We start from the raw sequence: 20347 nt of genomic DNA on the forward strand, positions 1-20347 counted from the left end.
GTTTTGGAGAGAGACTAGAAAAAAACAAATACTGTTAAAATGTAACTTTTCCTGCTTTGAGTTAATAGCTTAAAAAACATTTTGCCTATGTCGATGATATTCTGTGGGCAGTGAAAGCCACATTTTCAGAATGCTCTGCTGGTTAATCAAGAATTTTTCTTCTACTAGGATCTAAGAACGTGGTACTTGACATGTGGCCATCTTTTTAGCTGGTATTGCAACACCAGCATGTTCCTTTGACCACCTTTCTAAATCATCTGAACTTGTAGTGGTAGTCTTACAGTGGCTGAATTTATAGAAAGAAATGAGAAATCACGTTGTGACCACCTTCCTGAAGAGCAGTCAGAATTCTCTTTTTTATATGGTGGACTTTCTATCCAAAGCAAAGCATCTTACTATCTCTCACAGCGTGCAGCTGTTCTTTGGTAATCCCATTTCCATAAAGCTAGTACCAACTTTCACTCTGCTTTTTGAAGTGTTTGCTTTCCAGTTGTGTCAAAACAATAAGACTGACTCTACTTTTAGGCATTAGCCTGCCATGCAATGTTCCTTTACAACATTTGAAAAAGCAAGAAACAAATAGTTACTGTCTATTTGGCACTGCTATTCTATTTGTGTAACAAAGAGGGACAATGACCTTTTTGAGGTGGAATGGTTCTGCAGCCTTTATTAATATTTTGGAAATGCAGCTCCATGTGAATGCCCTTCTGGATCCCTTTTGGATTTCCTCCTACATGGGTACTACTTATATGCAATATGAGTAGACTATCTTACTAAAAAAGAAATGTTTTTATTCAAGAAATGTTCCTATTGTTTCAGTTTGGAGATTAATGTTAATAAACTGTCCAACTAATATACGGATCCAGATTTAATAGAGGAGTTAACAGTTGGTTCGGCTGTGATTATTTTTGTTGTCATTCATTGAGTGATTAAAACAATTCTAAAAAAGTTTTGAAGCTTTAGAGCACAGTGACCCATAAACTCTCACAGTGAGAGAACCCATAGAATTACTGTCTTTGTTTGAAAGGGGTTATTTATTGAAATATAAATAATATAAGGTTATTTATTGAAAACCTTTTTTCTTAAGAAGTTAACTCTCAAATTGTTATAGAGTCTGATGTTTTAACTAAAAGAAAAAAACTTTATTAGATTTAATGTTATTTATTCTTTTTTTGAGGAACCCCTTTCCTGCTCATTTACTTACTAAGTGAAAATTTCCCCAAGATACACTTCTGGTCTAGTTATAAATGTGGAGCTGCTGAAGGTGCTCTGTAGCATAGTGAGAGAGGCCAAGTGAGAGAGAAGACAGAAGGATGTCAAGGTCATTCCCTTGGAAGGTGATGGGTTGCTGCATAAGGGAGGTTCTGTGCAAATGGGACTTGTTGCTTTTCAGGTGCCTTTATCTTATAAGGGGAAAAAAAAAAGGTTGAAGACCTGCCTTGGCCTAGTTGGTCCATAGGACTAATATAGGGAAGATGCACGTTTTTGTAGTGAGTGGCGCAGAAGAGTGATATATCTGTCGTCATTGCTGTGAATTGTTTTCCAGCTTGAATGACCTGATACCAACCCACTTCAGGTCTGCACTGTGAAGCTTCAGTCAGCATGCACTAATGAGGATGTATCATAACCATATCTAGATAAGTGTCTTTTTATCTACCTTAAGTGGAAATAAATTAGTATTTATGAAGACACTCCTAAAAATTAAATGGTAATAAATCTATTCTCACTGTTCTGTGAATTTTTTTTCTAAAAATGTAGGTATCACATAGATCACTTTTCTTGGTGTACGCACATTGAAGAACTAAAGACTGGAAACCAACTTTAGATCATTTTAGCTGTTCTTACACTGAAGTAGGTGCAAGTATACTTACATTATTCTGAACACGTGTTTGCCTAATCTGTTCTTAAAAGTCACAGTTTTCTAAGAGTGGTTGCTCCAGTATGTCCCTGCAATTTATAGCTTTCCTGAACCCCAACTTATTTGCTGCAGTTTATTTTAATTCTTTTTCTCCTCTCCTAGTGGATATGGAGACCAATTACTAGCTCTGCTTTTTTGTAACATTTTATGCGTTGATGCGTTGAAACACAATTATGGCTTACTTTTTTTTTTTTTAAATAGACTAAACAAACTTAACTCTTGTAGTCCTTCCTCATAAATTCTGTTTTCTAAAACTCTAATAATTCCTGCTACTTTCTTTAGATCCTTTCTAATTTTTCTTTGTCTTTTTCAGAATGACATTTCCGTTTTATTAACACTGTCATAGAGTTGGCTTGTATTTAGCTTGTGTTCTCTGTATGATTTCCAAATGTTTTCTTCCCACTTGCTGTCTGGGCAAAAATGAAATAATGGGAAATGTGATTCCTAAGGAAACCTCTGAGAAAGTATCTTAAAGCTAGTATATACTTAAGGAAGATGAAACAGGCATCTCCAGAAAAGAACAAGTTGTTTTGTTTCTGTAATGAGCTGATTACGTGAAAGCTTCTGACGTATTAATTGGATTCATAATGCAACTGTTATGTCAGAAGAAGCTATGGTTACCATTAATAGGCTCTAGCAACGCCAACAGGATAGCAGGCTAAAATCATAGTAGCATCAGAGTGCATTAGGGAGAACCATAGCTGCCTGAGGAGACCATCCTTCCCAGTGGTTAGAAGACTGCCGGGGTCTGATGAGACCTGAGATCTTTGTGCAGCTCTTTCATTGGTCTGCTGGTTAATGGGGGCAGTTGCTTCCCTTCTCTACCCCTAAGTTTTTTTTTTTTTTTTAACTATTTTAAATAGAGAAACTGATATTTGCTACACCCAGAAGAAGCACTATGTAAGAGTTAAGTTGTATTCTCTTTGCTTTTATGAAAGTGTTTTGAATGTAGGACACTATTAAAATAGAAAAAATAAGTAAACTTAGGGCATACTTTTGAGCACAAACTTAAAAATGACTTATCCTGTATCTTGAAATAAAGTCATTTTTAAGTGTTGTGTTTCAGTTTTTAGGTACCTGTATCTTCTATTAAATTGGACATTCAGTAAAGAAGGATTGGAACGTTATGGGGACAGTTTTATACTGCACAGGTACATAATTTGTAAAAGATGCTGTGGAAGCTTCTGAAATTAAAGCATGGATTTGGTACTGTATCAATTTGATGGGAGAAGGCTAACTTCCTGTTTGATATTCAAAAATGTTTAAATCACCAAACATCAGCGGTAAGGAGCCGAAAATGTTTGGAGGATTAAATGGTTCAGCAGCAGCCTTCTAATCAGAATTACGCTTCGGTAATTTAACTTGCAAAGTAATTGCAGATCAAATTCTGTATAAAAGTTGAAATGTCAAGATGTTTTTGTATGAATTTCTACCTCTAAGGAAAAGAGCAGAACCCTGGAATTATGAAAAGGGGCAAGCGTGCCTGGATACCCTAATCCTACACAGTGTGCTTACTTTCCAGGACCTGAGAATGGAGATGAGAAAGTTTTGATTCTTTAAACTTTCATAATCTATCTTCTGTTATATTTTCAGCTAACCTCGATCTGCAGTTCAGCCTCTATTCCAGTTCTTGCATAACTTGCCCAGGTTGATTCTGTTGTGTGCTGAGTAGTATAAGTTGATCAGCAAATCATGTCAGCCTACTCTTAAATTTAATGAATATGAAAAATTGTCATGTCGTTAAAGTTGCTTCTGAATTCAGTGTATCTGTGAACTTACATACATGTATAGACATTAAATATTATTGTAATAACAAGTCTAATGCATGTGTATATTAGGTGTCTTTTCTTCTGTACTTCCTCTCTTTTGCCTAATGCAAGAACAAATGTGCTCATGCTATTCGATATCTTACTGACTACTGAGTGTAAAAGTGAAGATTATTTACCCTCACCAAGACTTTTCTCTAAGCAAATCTTTAATAAATCCAGTCTTAAGCTGCTATCAGGAAAACTTCATCATCTTCATTCTCTTTGAATTTACTTCTATGAAAGTAACTTAGGCATATTTTAAAATGTTGCTTCCTATTCTGTTACATATAGCATTTCTTTCTGTTTATTGTAGTGCTGATGTCAGAGACGTTGTCAAGGCTTCTCCATGTCTTTGGCCTGTAGTCAGTTGACTGGTTAACTAATCTCAGGGCAAAACAGAAAAATTGATAGAGGGGCATCATTTCTGGCTTCAGCTCTGATCCCTTGCCATAGCTCTGGACTTGAAAAAGACCTTGGCATCAGGTATTTTGCTGGGCTCTTTTATTTATATACTGAAGAACTAAGTGCAGTGTTTCACCATGGTTTGTGCTTATGTGACTTGGTATGTAGAAGGTGCTAGAATAAAGGTGTGAACTCCATCCACAGTTAGAGTCTAGTCTGAGATGCAGAGTTGTTTGAAATCCTTAAGTCTGCACGCTGACTACCTTGATCACTCCAAAGTCCAGTAGTTAGTATCTGTCTGCCTCAGGAATTGAGTATTCCTATCTCATCCACTTGGATCAAAAGGAAAAAAATGATGCGTGAGGCAGTGATTACAGTCTGATCTAGGAAGACGAAATGCAAGTAATATATGTTATTCAGTGAGAAGACAATGACATCTTTATGCTCATCTTCCAAACTTTCCAATTTCCACTCCAGAATGGGGCCTTCCACCCTGGAGTCAGTTGCTGGCATCCTCGGTTTTCAGTAAAGGAGGCCATCTAGAGCCTAGTTCAAATCAGGTGCAGGGTCTGGGGTAAGGCTCTTACGGTGCACTTCCTCATATCCAGATAGATACTTATACTTGTGATTTGAAGGAAAAAAAACTCAGAGAGGACATAGAAATTACATCTGAATGAGATGATGATAATCTCGGCTAATGGTACCACAGTTTAGATACTGCAGTGGGACAGTGCCCTGCAGTTTATCTGTGCATATGCAGCAGTTTTGACCAGACTCAGACTGGCTGTGGTGAAGCCACTTTGCACTTGCATGGTTTACCTAACAGGGAATGTACCAACACTATGACCAGAATCTCCAGAATACCTAGAGCCTCACCGTGCTGTAGGAATACTAGACCTAGGAGAAGGTCAGACACGGTAACAAAGTAGCAGAGAGACCTCCTAATTGGGTGAACCACAGTTATGAATCCAGAGATCTAGATCCTGTTTGGTGGAGGTGGTGGTTTTTTTTTTTTTTTTTGAACATTATTTTGTGTGACCTTGGCGGTAAAATTCTCCAAAAGTTCTTTAACTACAAAATATTGTTTAACTTTTAGAGCTGAGGATAACATCCAGGGAGACGCATTAGGGAAGCTTATTTACATTTTTACTTAATAAAGACAGTCTACTCTTGCCTCTGTCCTCCTACGCTCCTCCAAAAATTAACAGGACTTTGATCTTCCCGCGGCTGAGGTATGTAGGCCCGTTGTTCTCTGCAAATCAGGCCATTGCAGCATCAGAGACAAGAGCTTGTTCCCTTTCTCTTGAGCAGGGTGCTAAGCGGTTGCTTAGCGACGCGAGTCTCCTAGCTCCCGCGCCTGCCCTCACCCGTTCAGACTGACGGGGGAACAGAGTTTGGAAAGTGAGATCTTCTATTTAAATATTTCTTACAGTGTACAGATAGCTGAAAAGGAGGGCAGTAGGCAGAATGAAAGCAGAAAAGCTGTGGAGGAGGAATGAGAAATAAAGAAATGGCGTCGAGGCTGTGAGTGAGCGAGGATCTAAATTAAAAGGAGAAGAAAGTAAAATTGGAGAAGGAAAACCTCAGGACTTAAGAGGAGATGTGATTAAAGAAATCAGCAGATAATAGAGAGCTAGGGAGGGATGGTTTTTAATTCATCTTTAGGATGAATGCTTGGGAAAGAAATGTTATCAAAGTGTATGAGACTGGCCGTGAAGTTATGCTGCAATAATATGGTACGACAGTGATGATGGTGGCTCTGCATCATTTTTATTTCATTCAGCCCTTTTCAGAATGTATTCAGAAACAGTTAAATGTGTTTACACAGTAATTATACACAGTACCATATGATGCACAGTAAAATGGTGTAGTAGCCCTGACTGGAACATGATTAGAAAAACTAAGCAGTTCTATATTCGATTTTTATACACCTAAACTTATGAAAAGAGTTATGATTTCTCTTTATTTAAGATAGAATTGAATTAATCTGTATCACTAAAAATGCTTGCTATCTGCCTTTTTCTGTACAGACATAGGCAAGGTAAGAGTTTCATTTACTGTCAGAATTGCGTGTATGATAAAATTGAGTGTTGGCAACATTGCCCTTTTCTTTCCGGCTTCCTCAGCAGCTACAGTTGCATTTTCCTTCTCCTTTATGCTTCTGTGCTGCTCGAAAATGCTTTCTGCTCTCTTATCCTAGACGTTACTGCTAACTCTCTGTTGGACGCTCTCTTCCCAGGTCTCCTTCGCTCCCTAGAAATTGCGCTTTAGATTTGTTAACCAGAATTTTTAGCTGCTTGCAGCATAAGGCACCTTTTTACGCTTGTAATGTCTGAGTATTTTTGGTGACATCAGAGTAATTAATTACTCACATGGAAAATGCTTTTCTTCTTAGGCTTCAGAATGTTTTTTTCCAAGTGTGGGTATGGATTTTGCCAGCATCTGTGGTATCTTACGGTGTCTTATTTGTTATTTATGGTACGGGGAAAAAGGACCACCACCGGGTGTCTGCTATTCTAACTTGTTAACTCATCCCTGGGTAACCTTGTCTGTTTGTGGGGCTTTATATTCCAGCTGTGCATAAGTGTTTAATAGATGATCTCTCCCTCCTTACACTAGACTTTTCCACATGGCCTTCTGCCAATAAAATGTAAACATGGCAAAACCTGTCCACCTCTTTCCCCCAGGCTCTTGTACTACTGCACTTCCTTGATTGCCCCGGCTACGTTTTCCTGTCCTGCATAATCAGAGCTGTGGTATGTAACTTTCACTCCTCTTCCGTTTCCCTCCGTTTGATACCATTTCCTAGTGCATTACACTCACTGCATCGCCAGTAGTTTCCTTCCTGTCTTCACTTTTGTTTCAAAACTGTTGTATTGGTTCTGATGGTTTGTTTGTTTCCTTTTCTTTATTTGAATGTCCAGAGCCCCAACTCTTGCCTCTCATCAGCCTTCATAAATGTGGTGAGGAGCTGCTCTATTTTGTCTCCATTTTTGACCATATCTAGCTTGATGATATGTTACTATTAATTCCTTTTTCATTCCCTTCACTTCCGCCCCTGTGTGTCGGGTCTTGATTCCATTCTCATTCAAATTCCTCCTTGGTGGACAAGCATTCAAAAGGACCTTTAAATTCTGCCTTTGCTATTGCATCCTCACTAAGGCTTACTTTGAAAAGTTAAATAACACAGAAAAATACTGAAAGCTAGCAACAAGTAGCCCTTCCTAACCTAGGACAAATACAACATCCTTGCTTTATTCCATCTTCGAACTGCATTGACCTTCAGTGCTGCTTCTCCTATGTTATCCATAGAGGTTATAAACATTATATCAAGGATGAAGTTTTACCTACAAAGTACCAGCACACTGTGGGTGTTCTATAAGAGAAGATGGTGATGTTAATTTAGCAAATTTATTGCATTTTGAAATTGTGTATGTTCTAGTGTTTGACAGATTTTAGTGTTGCATTAGCATTTTCCTCATATAAGAGAACGGCACCTGCATTATGCAGCTTGCAGTGAAACTATACAGATCTTAAGCTGTTCCTGTTGTTTAGAGTTTCTCATAAATCAGGTTGCTGCTACAAGCTTGTTCATATGTTCTTATCCAGTCCCCTCTTTCTCCTCAATTGTTAAGTTTTGCAAGCTGAATTTTCTGAAATGACAGAAAGTGCAGTAACTTTGTTATTGAACTCTGAGGTGTTCTTGGGTGTTATACAAAGTGGTATTTAACTTGAAGACTGTAATCAAGAATGGAAGAACCTCGCAGTAAGTTCTACTCATTTTGAATGGCTCTTACTATGTGGACAAGAGATTATACGCAGTGTAAAACAATTGGTTCGTGAATACTCACATCTATTTCAGACAATGATGCATACTGAAAAGTAAAGTGTATGTTTAGGGTTTTGGGGGACTGGTGTGGAGGTGCTGGGGAAGGGCTACTACATGCGAGAGAGCTAGGAAGGCTAGAATAAAGCCCAAGGAGACCTGCAAAATTCACTGGTGTCTGAAGCAAGTGGGAGCTAGCTGATGCAAATGGAAGGGATGATCCATGTGTGTTCTGCAGGCGTTAAAATGAGCAGAAAAAAGATGTGGTCATCAAAGGTCAACAGCTAGAATTAGGGATAGCTTTAAAAGAAAAGCACAGAGAAGAAAAAGGGTAACACTTTGAGCAAAAGTAGAAATAGGCTGCAACATAGTTGTTTTCATCTGCAGTAAGCTGGGTTGAACATACACATGTTCTACCTAGCCAGTAATCTCTATGTGTGTGTTGTGAACATAGGAGATGTGTACACTCTAGAGTTATGAGGTATTTCACCAATTACTAAGGTAAAATCAAGATATTGATGTAGCTTTTGCTTCTGTTGGTACAGGTATCGCTACTGACTTTTTGAACTGATGGGCATTCCCAGTTTTAAATACTTTTCATGTATAAGATCCAAGTCTACATTTAAACTATGAAAGGAATGGAAATTTCCACTGTCAGATTTTCCTTGCAATGAAATATTTTGCCTCCCACATACTGTAGTAGTATTATATTCACAGTCCTACGCAGGGTGTGCCTGATCTGTTTCTTCATCTTGTCATACTCACAGAAGCTGAGGTGTTGTAGCTTCAGATGTCCCTTTACAAGTACGTGCAGAATTGTGTCATTTCTGTGGCTCTTTGAGATGTCCATCTCAGAAGAATATTTGAAATACTGTGCCAGTATCTCTACCAGAATGTAATTGCTGGGGTTGTAGAAAACAAATGCAGTAAGATAAAATCCTGCAGAATTGCATTCTGCTTATAAGACTTGTGCAAAATATTTAGCTTATTTATTTTTGTAATATATGGAAAAAAAATCATACCCAGAGGGGAATTGCCTCTAGGTAATTAGAATTTTTCAGCAATGACTTGCATAAGCCAAGATATTCAAAGTTGGTCTTTGCTTTGCAGTTTTGTATTGTGCTCCAAGGTAACATCAGCTGTTTTAAAGGTAGTACAGGAAGTACTTATTTCCATGTCAACCAGGGTTTTGGCAACTAACAGGTTGATCTGTACAGTCTCAGGAACTTCTATGTTTGATTTTAATGTTTTCATTCTAAAAGTTAAATTGTGTTGACTTTTAACCGGAAGTAGCATATATATATACTTTTTTCCTTGTATCGTAGATATTGTGTAACAGTTGCAACAACCTGGGTTAGAAGACCGAGCCAGGAAGTACAGATCCTACTAGTAAACAGTTAATTAGATTTTTTTGAATGTGATATTTGCGCTGTAATACTAGATACTGCTTACATGCAGTGGAACTTGGAAAGGAACTTCTTGACAATAGCTGAGGTGCCCTGAACTGTGAAGTTTTAGAAAATATGTGTATGGATATAGCAGGCCTACTATGAGAAAAGCTGAAAAGCTGCTACTCCCGCTGGGTGTAGCTCACTGCTGGGTGCTCAGCAGTCCTAACAATAGGATGTATTATTTCAGTAGAGCAGTGGGTTCGTAATGGTATCTCAGCCAGGCTTACTGACATGAAAACTGAATGCCTTTTGTTTTGTGTTTTTGCTTTTCTTGTAAAATGGGATGAAGACAGTCCAATTTTATTTGTAAGCTCAATTTGAATGCTTGTGACTTTGAACTCTCCCTACTTTTTGCCTGCTAGACACAAAACTTATTTCTGTGAATCTTCAGAAACGTTTCTGCCAGTAATTGTAATCAGCTGTATTGTTGGAAAACTTCCATTAAACACTGCTTGCTTGCATGTCTGAGATTTATGGCGACTTCTACAATTCATGCTTTGACACTGGCTGGGTATATCAATAAGAAATTAGAAAGGCACTGTTTCTCTAAGCTACATTTGTCCGCATTCCAACTACTCTAATTTTCAGGTGATGTCAGAGAAGTACAAGGTTTCACAGGCATGGGATAATGATAAAGCAGTAGTATGGGAACTAGGTGCATGGGGCCAGACTGGCTGGCGCATTTGGCCTGGGAGAAGGATTAAAAAATTCTGTCATTAGACGCTTAGCAAAAATTACATACAAAACTAGAGGAAACTGTGCATGTTCATTTTAAGGCAAATTCTAATCAGTGTGACAATTCAATGACAGCAGTAGTGAGATAGCACTCATGACTGTATGTTAGTTTATAGTGAATGTGCTACTGCAAGATCAGATGAATAGCTATAGTTCAAATGCTAGAAATGTCTGTGTATGTTTGGCACAGTTTTGGTATTACTCTCTCCTGCTGTTTAGTATTGAGCACTAACCTTTAAGATTGTTAGATGTGGTAAATTGGAATTTACTATCAAATGCTATCTTTGTTGTTTGAATTAGTTAAAGGGGAAATTAAATGTATCTCTACTAAAATGCTTGTTCAGTAAGTTAATGTAATTAAACAATACAATATGCATGAAGAAGCTAGAGACCAGAATAGAGGATTTTCTAGCAGTCAGTGAAATCTTTCATGAATAGATGTTGGGAGAGACTGGAGAAGGATAAACGTTGCCTCCTTTTCTGATTTTAGTAGAATGATTTTGTGATGTTTTAAAATACAATATCAAATCACTTCCTAACATTAATTTTGATGAATTTGAAAGAATAAAAAAATCCATAAAAGTTATAAAACAGTAGATGACATCCAGAAAAAGCTATGCACAAAAGGTCAGAGAAATTTTGCATGATTCAGCGTATGAATAATACATTATTTTTCAAAGAATATTTTATGAAGTGGTTGTCCTTTGTTATGTTTATGTGTGAGAATTGGGTTTTGTCACCAGCAAGAAGAATTCATTTTCCTGTAGCTTTTTCTTAAATGCTAATTTATTGCTACGAAAGATGCCAAAGTGACAGATCTGAAGAATGAAGCCCTCTATTTATCTTCTGAATGGTTGGAGCATGAGTAGCAGTGAAGCCTTTCTCATGCTCTTTTGCCAGTGTGCCTCAATCTTTTTACCATGTTCTGAGCATATTTTTACCAGTGAGAGGTGCTTATTCATGCCATAGTTTCTGTAATGGACTACCAAGGGTATCAATTAGTGACAAGTGAACAGTAGCTTTACAGCTTGGATACCTGCCCAGCAGGAACAGAACTAGCAACTCTTTTGCATAGGCCACTAGACAACTATCAGAGTGTCAGTGCAGATAGGAGCTGTTTGCAGTTGAGCAGAGGGAGGACAGAAAGATCCTGTTTTTATCACCAAGTGCTCCACACATGGGAAAGAATTCCAGTTCAGCAAACTCTGTGGAATACTTATTTTGCCTTTTTGGCCCTAAATTGATAGTACTACGGATGCCGCAGTGAAGGAATAAGTAAAAATTAAGTGGAATACAGTTTCTTTTTTTGTGTATGAAATCTCAGTGCCCTTTTGTCTATTCTGTAGGAGCTTGATATAAGTGAAATTTTGTGCTTTTAAATGCCTAGGACTTGAAAACAGGATTATTGTGGCTTAGAACGAGCATTTATATCCCAACTTTATTTGCAGTCTTGTGCTTTGCTTGGTTATGGGGACTGAATTTAATTCATTGGCCTTGCAAGGATATAAATAGAAACAAAAAAAAAGCCTGAGCAGAAAATAGCATGAAAAATTGTGTTCTTGTATAAAACATGAGTAAGCTAAAAGCAATATTTATTTAGATTAGTCTTCTTAAGCATTCAGACAATGCAGCTTTCCATGTTCTTAACAATTGTTCTTGGGTAATATTGTATTACATCAGTTATTCTAAAGCAGATTTGTTCTTGGGAGGACAGATATCTTTTTCGGACCTGCCCAAACTTGCTGATTGAGTTGGAGACTCCCATAATCCGCTCATGCATCCGGCTCCTTGTGCTCCAAACGCAGGCGCGGGCGGCAGGAGCTGGTCAGGCGGGCTGAGCCCTGCGGGGCCGCCTGCACGGCGTGCCCCTGCTGCGGCGCGGCATCTCTGCGCCGGGGTCCTCCTGGACTGATGCTTTGCACCTGCGGCCTGGGCACCCGCTTCCCTTGTCGCATGAGGAACCTTTCCACTCCCCCACCCCGCACCAGCTTTCACAAAACCAGTGCAGAACCTGGGAGAGAAGAAATGGTGGAGGCTCTGTGTTTCACAGCGTTTTACAGTGTGACTATATGGGCATGCTCAGGAATGTTAAGTTTAATTAACAAGGGGGTGAAATGGTAACATATTAATTAAATCAGATTAAACTAGGTCGCTTTACTTATGAATGAAAATGTCCGCTTGGGGGTTTACCAGGATTTAACTAACATTTTTTGAACTCATACTTGGAGTTAATTTGGCTTAGCATCCACAAATTTCCTTGTATAGATATGCCCATAGAATTTTAAGTAAGAGAAAATTTGATGCAATTTCTAATAAAGCTGATTTTTTTTCCCTCTCAATAAATAGCTTTTGCAAGCTTCCTCTATTAGCGAGTGAAAATAGAAAAGGCAGAGGCTGGATACTGAATGCAGTTGATGCTGTGCACCTTTGTTCATCTGCTCAGTAGTCACCGTTACTGGGCAGGATTTGGGGAACTAAGTTCCTACCCCAAGGCAGGGTGAACGTCCGTGTTTCGCTGCTGTTCTAAACATCAGGAGAGCAGGTATTTAGGACGGTACGCTCTTGCACTTAAGCGCTGTTTGTTGTTGTCCTGTCCTGTCTCCTGAGTAAGAGCGTAAAACAGCACACTGTAGACTCGTTCTGCCTGTCTTGATCTCTGGCTTGATGAGCACTTAAATACTTTATGAAAAATTAGACATCTCTAAGGAAAAATAGGATTAAAGGAGAGCGTTACAGAGTACTTAGTCACACAGCAGTTAATGTGAGATGATGCCTGATGTTGCTTTATGTCATAGAAAGTTAGTTTTGAGAAGGTGGGGTGGTATTTCTTAAAATAAAAATATTTCCGTTTAGTTTGCTCAGAAGTGATATTTTAAAATTTTGATTCTTTTATTGGAATGAAAAACCAGTTCGTGCAGCTTTCATTTGTGGCGAAGAAAGTTAATTGATGGGGAATTAAAATAACCTTACTTATATGACACAAACTGGAATCCTAGCAGAATTAATTATTTTTTTCTATTTTGAAAGTATGAGAGAGGGACTGATTTTACTTATTTTACCAATTTTTCTTCTTCTTCTTCTTTTTTTTTTAACATATAGTCTTGTAAATCTGAAATAAGTATTATTTCCTTAAACAGTATCTGAATGAGGCTTGTAGAGGTATCTTGAATAATAATATTGATTTCTTATTTAATAGAAGCAATTGATACAACTCTTTCATATGGCTTCTCTGTTGCTTTGTGGTCAGCTTAACTTGCGCTAGGACTGCACTGCCATTGAAAACCTTGGTTCTACCCTCCCTTCTGCTGCTCCCATCACTTTTTTGCCTTTGACCAGTACTGGTGCTCATGTGGCTACATGATTGCTAGTACTGAAACAGGGCGGGGCTTCAGAGAGAGAGTAGAGATGGGGCAGTATCACATCTTTTGACATCCCATGACATTACATGCTTGCATTGGCCTAAACTGATTACGAAACTGTACTTTTAGCTAACAGAAAAGGGACAGTAATCCATATCTCTGCCCTGGTTGAGCTGAATGATACAGCTTCAGTGTATGTGAAGACACTTCAGTCAAAGTGGTAGCAAGTAAAAGCTCATGGGATCACCCTGTGATCATTTTGGTCCTCCTACTACTCATTTCAATGGGCCTGTCAATTTTTTCTTGCTGGCAGAAAGCATATACTGTGTTAGCAGCAACTAATTATGTTTTTTTTTTATTTTTCATATATTTTTTTTTATTGGAAATCTCACCACCTGGTGACCAGGTTTTGATCTACCATATTGCTTCTGGTTCTTTCTCAATTGTTTCTGCATTGGGAGATGCGAGAGTGGGGTGAGCAGATGGACAGGATTTTCTGGACAAGCTCAAGAGCAGATACTGTGAAGTACTCACTCTGACTACAAAGGACCATCATCCAACCAGGTCATGGGATATAGCTGTACTGCATTCTGTTACCAATGAGTCTGCTTTGACTTTAGCAGATGTGCATACCGTAATAGCAGTAATTATAATGAAAAACAGTGAGATGGTGGCATTGCTTTAAATCATCAAGTTAGACACAATCTTCCTTTCTCCTACTCCAAATCCAATTAATTCCATCTGCAGTTGCTTATAATTCCCAGCAGTATTTATGAAACAAAATCTTAACTTTCTAACCTAAGAACTAATTGTAAATTAATAGCACTAGTATGTACCAGAGAAAAGGATTAATGCAGGCCCACACACTCACTTTTCCTTTTTGATTACATTTCTATATTGGAGCTCTCTCTTAGGACTGATACTAAGCTGTGAAATATATTGTAACATAGTCAGAAAAGTGTTTATACTGTGATGAGAGAGGTGTGTTTTTTTTTTTTTTTTTCAAACTCCTAGTTTGGCTGTGTTTCTGATAGTTTTTTTTTAATTCTGTGTTATTGTCCTGTGAACCTCCTTTTGGTGATTTTGATGAATTGCTATACTCCTTATGGGAGACATGGAAGTGATTTTAACTATAGATGTTTTTTCCAAGAAAATTGATGGGGTTTGTGTTTTCTATTGTTGGCTTTGTGTGTGTTTGTATATGTGTGTGTTGAAGTACTGTAGCTGCCGGAATTACTTGTAAAATGGAAGATCTAAAATTTACCATCTTCCTACTGTTGGAAAACTGTTCTTGAGCTGTTTTTTGAAAGTCCTAAACTAGTTCTCTACTATCAGTTCTCATGTTCTTTATATTTGGATAAATTAAGATATCTTCCTCTTAGCTTCTTAAAATACTTGAAATGTTGAAGTGCTTTTGCTTCTGATGCATGAATTCGCATTCTTCTAGGAAAGGTAATGTTTTCAACCTGAAGAGCACTGATAGTTTGATGATTAGGGTCTCTTCTCATTAATCAGACTGTGCTGCTTTTCCCTTTGCCTTTCTCTTTTCATTAGCTTAAACATTCAAGCTCTAAATGATGCTGGAGGAGATATCTGCAGCCTGGCTCTTGTTTCCCTTTAAATCTTTTGCTCTGCTATTGCTTTGGTATTGCTTGGACTGTTCTTTATCCTTTCCTATATTGTTCATATGTGTTGGACCATCCTTCATATAAATAATACACTAGGCCTGCCCTTGTCTGCCTGTTCAGCACTTTGAAACACGTCTTCTAGGAGTAGCTTACTATCAAACAAGCAAGAAACCTACTAGAGGGAGAGGGCTATTTAGAGAACTAAAAGATGACAAACCAAGATCACTCCTTTGCTTTTTTCCCTCTGTGTGGTGTCTATTTCAATATCTATCTTTAAACAACTGGGACTTTTTCAAGAAAGGACTATTTTATCTTTTCAGAATCAAGCATATTTTTGGCATACAACCTAGTAGTGCATTTGCACTATTTCAACTAAAAAAAAAAAAACTTGAATGAAATGATTTAAGCTTAAGAGAGCTAAATGTTTCTTGAACTGAAGTGTTTGGTATTCAAGTCACTTTCTAATCCTTTTCTGCCATTGTGCTATTCTGATAGCTGTACAAATAATTTTTTGACAGAGGTTCTATTAAGCTTAATGACAAAAATTGTTAATTTTTCTCATCACCTATATCATGTGTTTTCTCAAAGGGGTGATGAAAGTAGGTATAAACGATAAAATACATCCTGTTATCCTTTGGCTAGATTCTGATTCTGTGAGTTTATTTTTCATGACTCCTGTGGAGCAGATAGGTCTGATCCTGCCTAAGTTGGCTTCTGAAGGGGTTTCCCTATTGTGAAGTGGAACTCAGGGTGCTGTTGCATGGAGTTGTCTGCACCTCCTCTTCCAGGCTTTGGTGGTAGAGAGATGCCCGTAGGGAAGAAGGATAGGACTTTGGAGTTACCCTCTCCAATTAATTCCCAGCTGCAGTAATACCCAGTAGTGCTAGGATTTTTAAAATAGTAGCATCATGAAGGCGTATTAGGATAGCTAGGAGGAGCCAGACAGCATTCTTTGAGGCTTCCTAAGCTGGAAGTGAACTGTTTGCCTTTGTTTAATAAAGTTGATTGACGTATTTGAACTAGGTACTGGCTGTGCAGGGGGGTCTTTGTCAGGATTATGAAGCCTTTTGTGAATGGAAGGAGCGCAACTTTGTGTGCAGCTAGTAACTCAGCGAAATGTCAAAACACACTGGTTTCTGGTTGATTATCAAACCTTTCCTTTTGGAGCATGGTGACAGACAAATCAGTCAATGACTTTTTTCAAAGTTGTCTAACTGAAGTCAGTATCTTTGGTGCAGCCTGATTGGAATTCAGAGCAAGGCTTGGGGTGAAAAAGCATCAGTATCATTGATGAACAGTGCCAAAGCATAATGGACAAACATGGAACTTCCTTTCTCTGAGTTCTTTAAAGAATTTGACAGTTTATTTTGAGATATTGATGACTCTCCTAATGGCAGTAGCAAGGGTTTTATTTTCTCATAGTAAGAAAGGAGAGACTGTTCATTAACATGGGGCAGTTCATTTTTACTGCTAAATAAACAGCTACTTGCAGCCATTAGAATTCAGATCACTTCTTTCTCTGAGAAGAGTTTTTTCATGATGTTGTGGCTGGGAGAGCAAGCAATTAAAATCTGAGTTTTGAAAAAAGGAGAAAGCTATGGCTGCATGCTGCTCTTGCTGATTTTTATTAAGTGCATCACGGATAAATGCATCAAAAAAAAAAAGAGAGAGAGAAGTCCTGACATTGACTTAGTATTCCCTCTGTAAGCCCATTTAATGTGTAGTAGATGGAAGGAATGTCACTGCTGATTTATAAGAAGATTGGAACAGCACTGGTATGCATTAAAATTGAATACTTTTGTCGAAATAGGCTAGTTACCTAAATTGGCTTGTGTTGTAACTGACATAATTCTCAGGTATTTCTAGGTGTGATATGTGTTTTAATGTAAAATAAGCAATAAATACCTATGTTTATAATGAATTGACGAGACATTGTTAATGCTAACACTGGTAACAGTGTTATGCCAGAGGAATTACCAGAAATTACCAAAAATTTACATTTATTTTGCTGTGTTAGGTAGGTATGGAAAAGCATTTGTCGTCTTTAAAGTAGTAGTCTTTCAATATGCAGTGTCATATTCTGCTTCAGTATGGAAGGTCAATGTCCTCTTCTCTCTCACCCCTCTGTGAATCTTTGCACTTTGGCTCCTGTTTTCTTCAATATCTCATGCTGGATTATTGTTAGCGACTCACACATACTGGTAAATCTTTAGCATGTGTCCCAGCACACTATTAATTTGTGATTATCAAAACGTTACACAAAATGCCCTTAAACAGAATGTATAATGACATTTCCAAAGGGAGAAATTCTGTTTCCTGGCAATAAATTAATTAAAGTTCATATTGCTGTTCAGATCCTAGTTTGTCTTACTTGTATATTTAAGAAGTCCTTATGATCCTCGTATAGCACTTTACAAAGCCACTCACAATGACCATCTCAGTATGGAAATTAGTCTCTCTCTCTCCCCTCTCTTCTCTGACTACTGTTTCTCCTCCTCAGGATACAGGACTTTGGGAAAAGAGTTTGTTGAAGCTGTGTCTTGCTGTTTCCAGCTTTTCATTACTCTTTTGTAACAGAAGCTGCTGTGCCGTTCAGGGTCTTTTAAATCCATTTCTCCTCTTCCCTGCGTCTTGAAGATGAGGAAGCTGGAATCCCAGTTCTGCCATCTGACCCTTCTTTTCAGTTGGAATCTTTCCAACTAAACGGAAAGAGCCCTAAGGCAGCTATTAAAAGGTTTGATTTTGTTACAGTAATAATGACAGTTTATTCCCAGACTTCTTTCTGCTTGTAGGAATTAGATATGCTCCCACTATAAAAAGACATGCAGATTTTGGAGAATGTGTTCTCTTTGCTTTGTGCAGCCATACATCTCATTTCATTAGTTAATGAAAAGGAAATTTTATTTGTGACAGTTAAGCCGAACAGCTATTCCTTTAAGAGCTTTGTTATACACTTCAACTTTGGAAGCCACAGTTCTAATGGTATGTGCTATTTCCAGGGAGTAGGAAGGAAATTACATCATTCAGGACAGGGATAATTGCAGGTGCAAATTATAGCTGGCTTTAGAGCCACCTTTAATTGCTTTGATTTGTTGACTAAAAATTATGGGCTGAGGGGGGGTGGAAAGGACTGCTGGTACTGCTTCATGCAACCTCCACCAGAAACTCTTGGTGACATGCTGTGTGACTGTAAATTGACATAGTTCCACTGATGTTATTGTAAACATGCAAACTCAAACCATCTGAGGCTCTAGCACTATGTGTTTTGTGTGCAATATTACTTTGTTTCATACTAAGAAAACAACTCTTTTCCTACTTAGCTTTGCATGCCAGTGAAAGATTTATAACTTTGTTCCATCTAAATGAAGATTACGTCTTGTACTCTTTCCAAAAAGAAACCTGAACAGAGGTCAAATTGCTGTGTGCCAAAGGAGTTAGATAAGTGAGCTACATTCTTGAAAGTAAGAACATTCCTGAGCAATAGCTTGTGAAAATATCTATTATACATATTTTAATATTTTGTAGAAACCGAAGGCTGCATTGAAATGGTGTCTGATACTTAGGGTTATGGTATCAGGCTGTACCACTGCTCCTAATTATCTGTTAGTAAAATGGAGGCAGTGTGTGTAGATCGAAGCTGTATTTGTTTTCTTCTGATCCACCTGTCACCTCTTGTTTCTTATTCGGTTGAGTAACACACCTATATACTTCTGTTTGATATGGGGTCCAACATGTTGAACTTGCTCCCCCCTCAGATCTCTCTAAGTTGGATTATTCACAGAATAAAAATGCAAACTTAAAAAGCTGTTGGTTCAGAGATGGTGTGGAAAGGCCACTCTTGGTTTTGCCAGTTATGATTTACATCAATCCTTTCCCCCCGCCCTCTTCTCTTTCATATTGATCACACTTTACAGTAGAAAACTTACAGGATATATTTGATGAGGTTCATGATGTTAGGCAATTGGTTGTTGGGAAGATACTTCAGAAAGACTATTCATATTGTGTATTCTTTTCAACTCTTTTCCTCAACTCTGGTCTTTTACCATGTTTAGCTTTAAGAGTTGAGGTTTATAGGTTTGCAGAGGGGTAAAGAGTTGTGGGGGGTTGCATTGTTACTGGAGCTTCCTTTCTTTTCCTGCTATCCAGTACTAAAATGTTAAGAAACAGCTGTGGGGCCAAACCAGAGCTCCATCTAGGGAGCATCCTGTTTGTAAAGTGGCCAGTATTGTTTTTGTATCTGCCCAGTTTCTAGCACTTTGTGACAGAGCTTCTTCCTGAGTTAGAAATTCCATCATTGTATTGAACAGTTCTGGATACTTTTTTTTTTTTTCTTCTAGTTTGCTTAGTAGCTTTTTGAATCTAACATTTCATTTAATTTCATTTCATTTCTGCTCTGTGGTGGATTTGCTGTTACCTTACACCAGATAGACCTAGAGGCTCAGTAGGGATTCCCATGACAAGGAGAACAACTAGCAAAGATTTAGTTGCTTCTTCTCTGGCATACCCAGCTCCAGTGCTGTATTGTTAATGTGGATTTAGGGGGTTTCTCTGAGGTTTTTGAGAGTTTATCCCAAGCTGCCTTTCTAGACATTTCTGTGGTCAAGAGGTTGTATATTAGGCCTGCTCTTCTCAGGGGATTTCCTCACTTTGCTTGCTGTTTAATAGGAACACATCACTGACCTGACTTTTATTTGTGAGCATATCTTTGAGAACAACTGTGCTTATGAAATAGATCAATTTCAAATTTTGATCTCTCTTTTTTTGAGCAAGATCAGTGTGTAAGAAAAATAATTGGACTGAGTAAAATTTTGCATTTGAAAACATTTGAAACTAGACTGTTTCTCCTTGACAAGGAAGCAGGGAAAATAAGTCTTTCTGAGTAGATGTGAAACTTACCTTCTGGTCACTTCTGATCATTAAATAACCTGAAGCAACTGTGGGAACAGTAGCTCTGTCTGTTTCTATAATGCCTAAATTACAGCTTCAGTGATGATATTTTGTATTTCTGTTTATTAAACTGTAATTTCATGATAAATTTAATTCTTTTTCCTCCCAGATATCTCGTTTAGTGTCCTTGTAAACTGTTGCCTTTTTACTGGAAAAGTGAGTGAAGTAAGTGAACACAAAAAGTAGCTTATATCAAAGAATTGCTGTGGTTGGAAGGTTCCTCTGGAGATTGTCTAGTCCAACCCCAGTGCTCAAAGCACAGTCAACTAGAGC

The 20347-nt window shown here is 38.0% G+C and overlaps 1 protein-coding gene across 7 annotated transcripts in view; it reads left to right on the forward strand.

The window, feature by feature from the left end:
- NEBL (nebulette) overlaps nt 1-20347 on the forward strand; it is a 277747-nt gene that overhangs the window by 19215 nt on the left and 238185 nt on the right. For 2 of the 7 annotated variants that reach the window (XM_068934609.1, XM_068934610.1), the window contains exon 1: nt 16791-16902. The exons of 2 other annotated variants lie outside the window; for them this stretch is intronic. The gene's annotated coding sequence lies outside the window, so the exon portion shown is untranslated. Of the gene's footprint in view, nt 1-16789; nt 16903-17745; nt 17862-20347 lie in introns of those variants that run through there. 3 more of the 7 variants (XM_068934605.1, XM_068934612.1, XM_068934606.1) reach the window with 3 other exon arrangements.

This window comes from Struthio camelus, chromosome 2, assembly GCF_040807025.1.
Source record: "Struthio camelus isolate bStrCam1 chromosome 2, bStrCam1.hap1, whole genome shotgun sequence".
Lineage (NCBI taxonomy): Eukaryota > Metazoa > Chordata > Aves > Struthioniformes > Struthionidae > Struthio > Struthio camelus.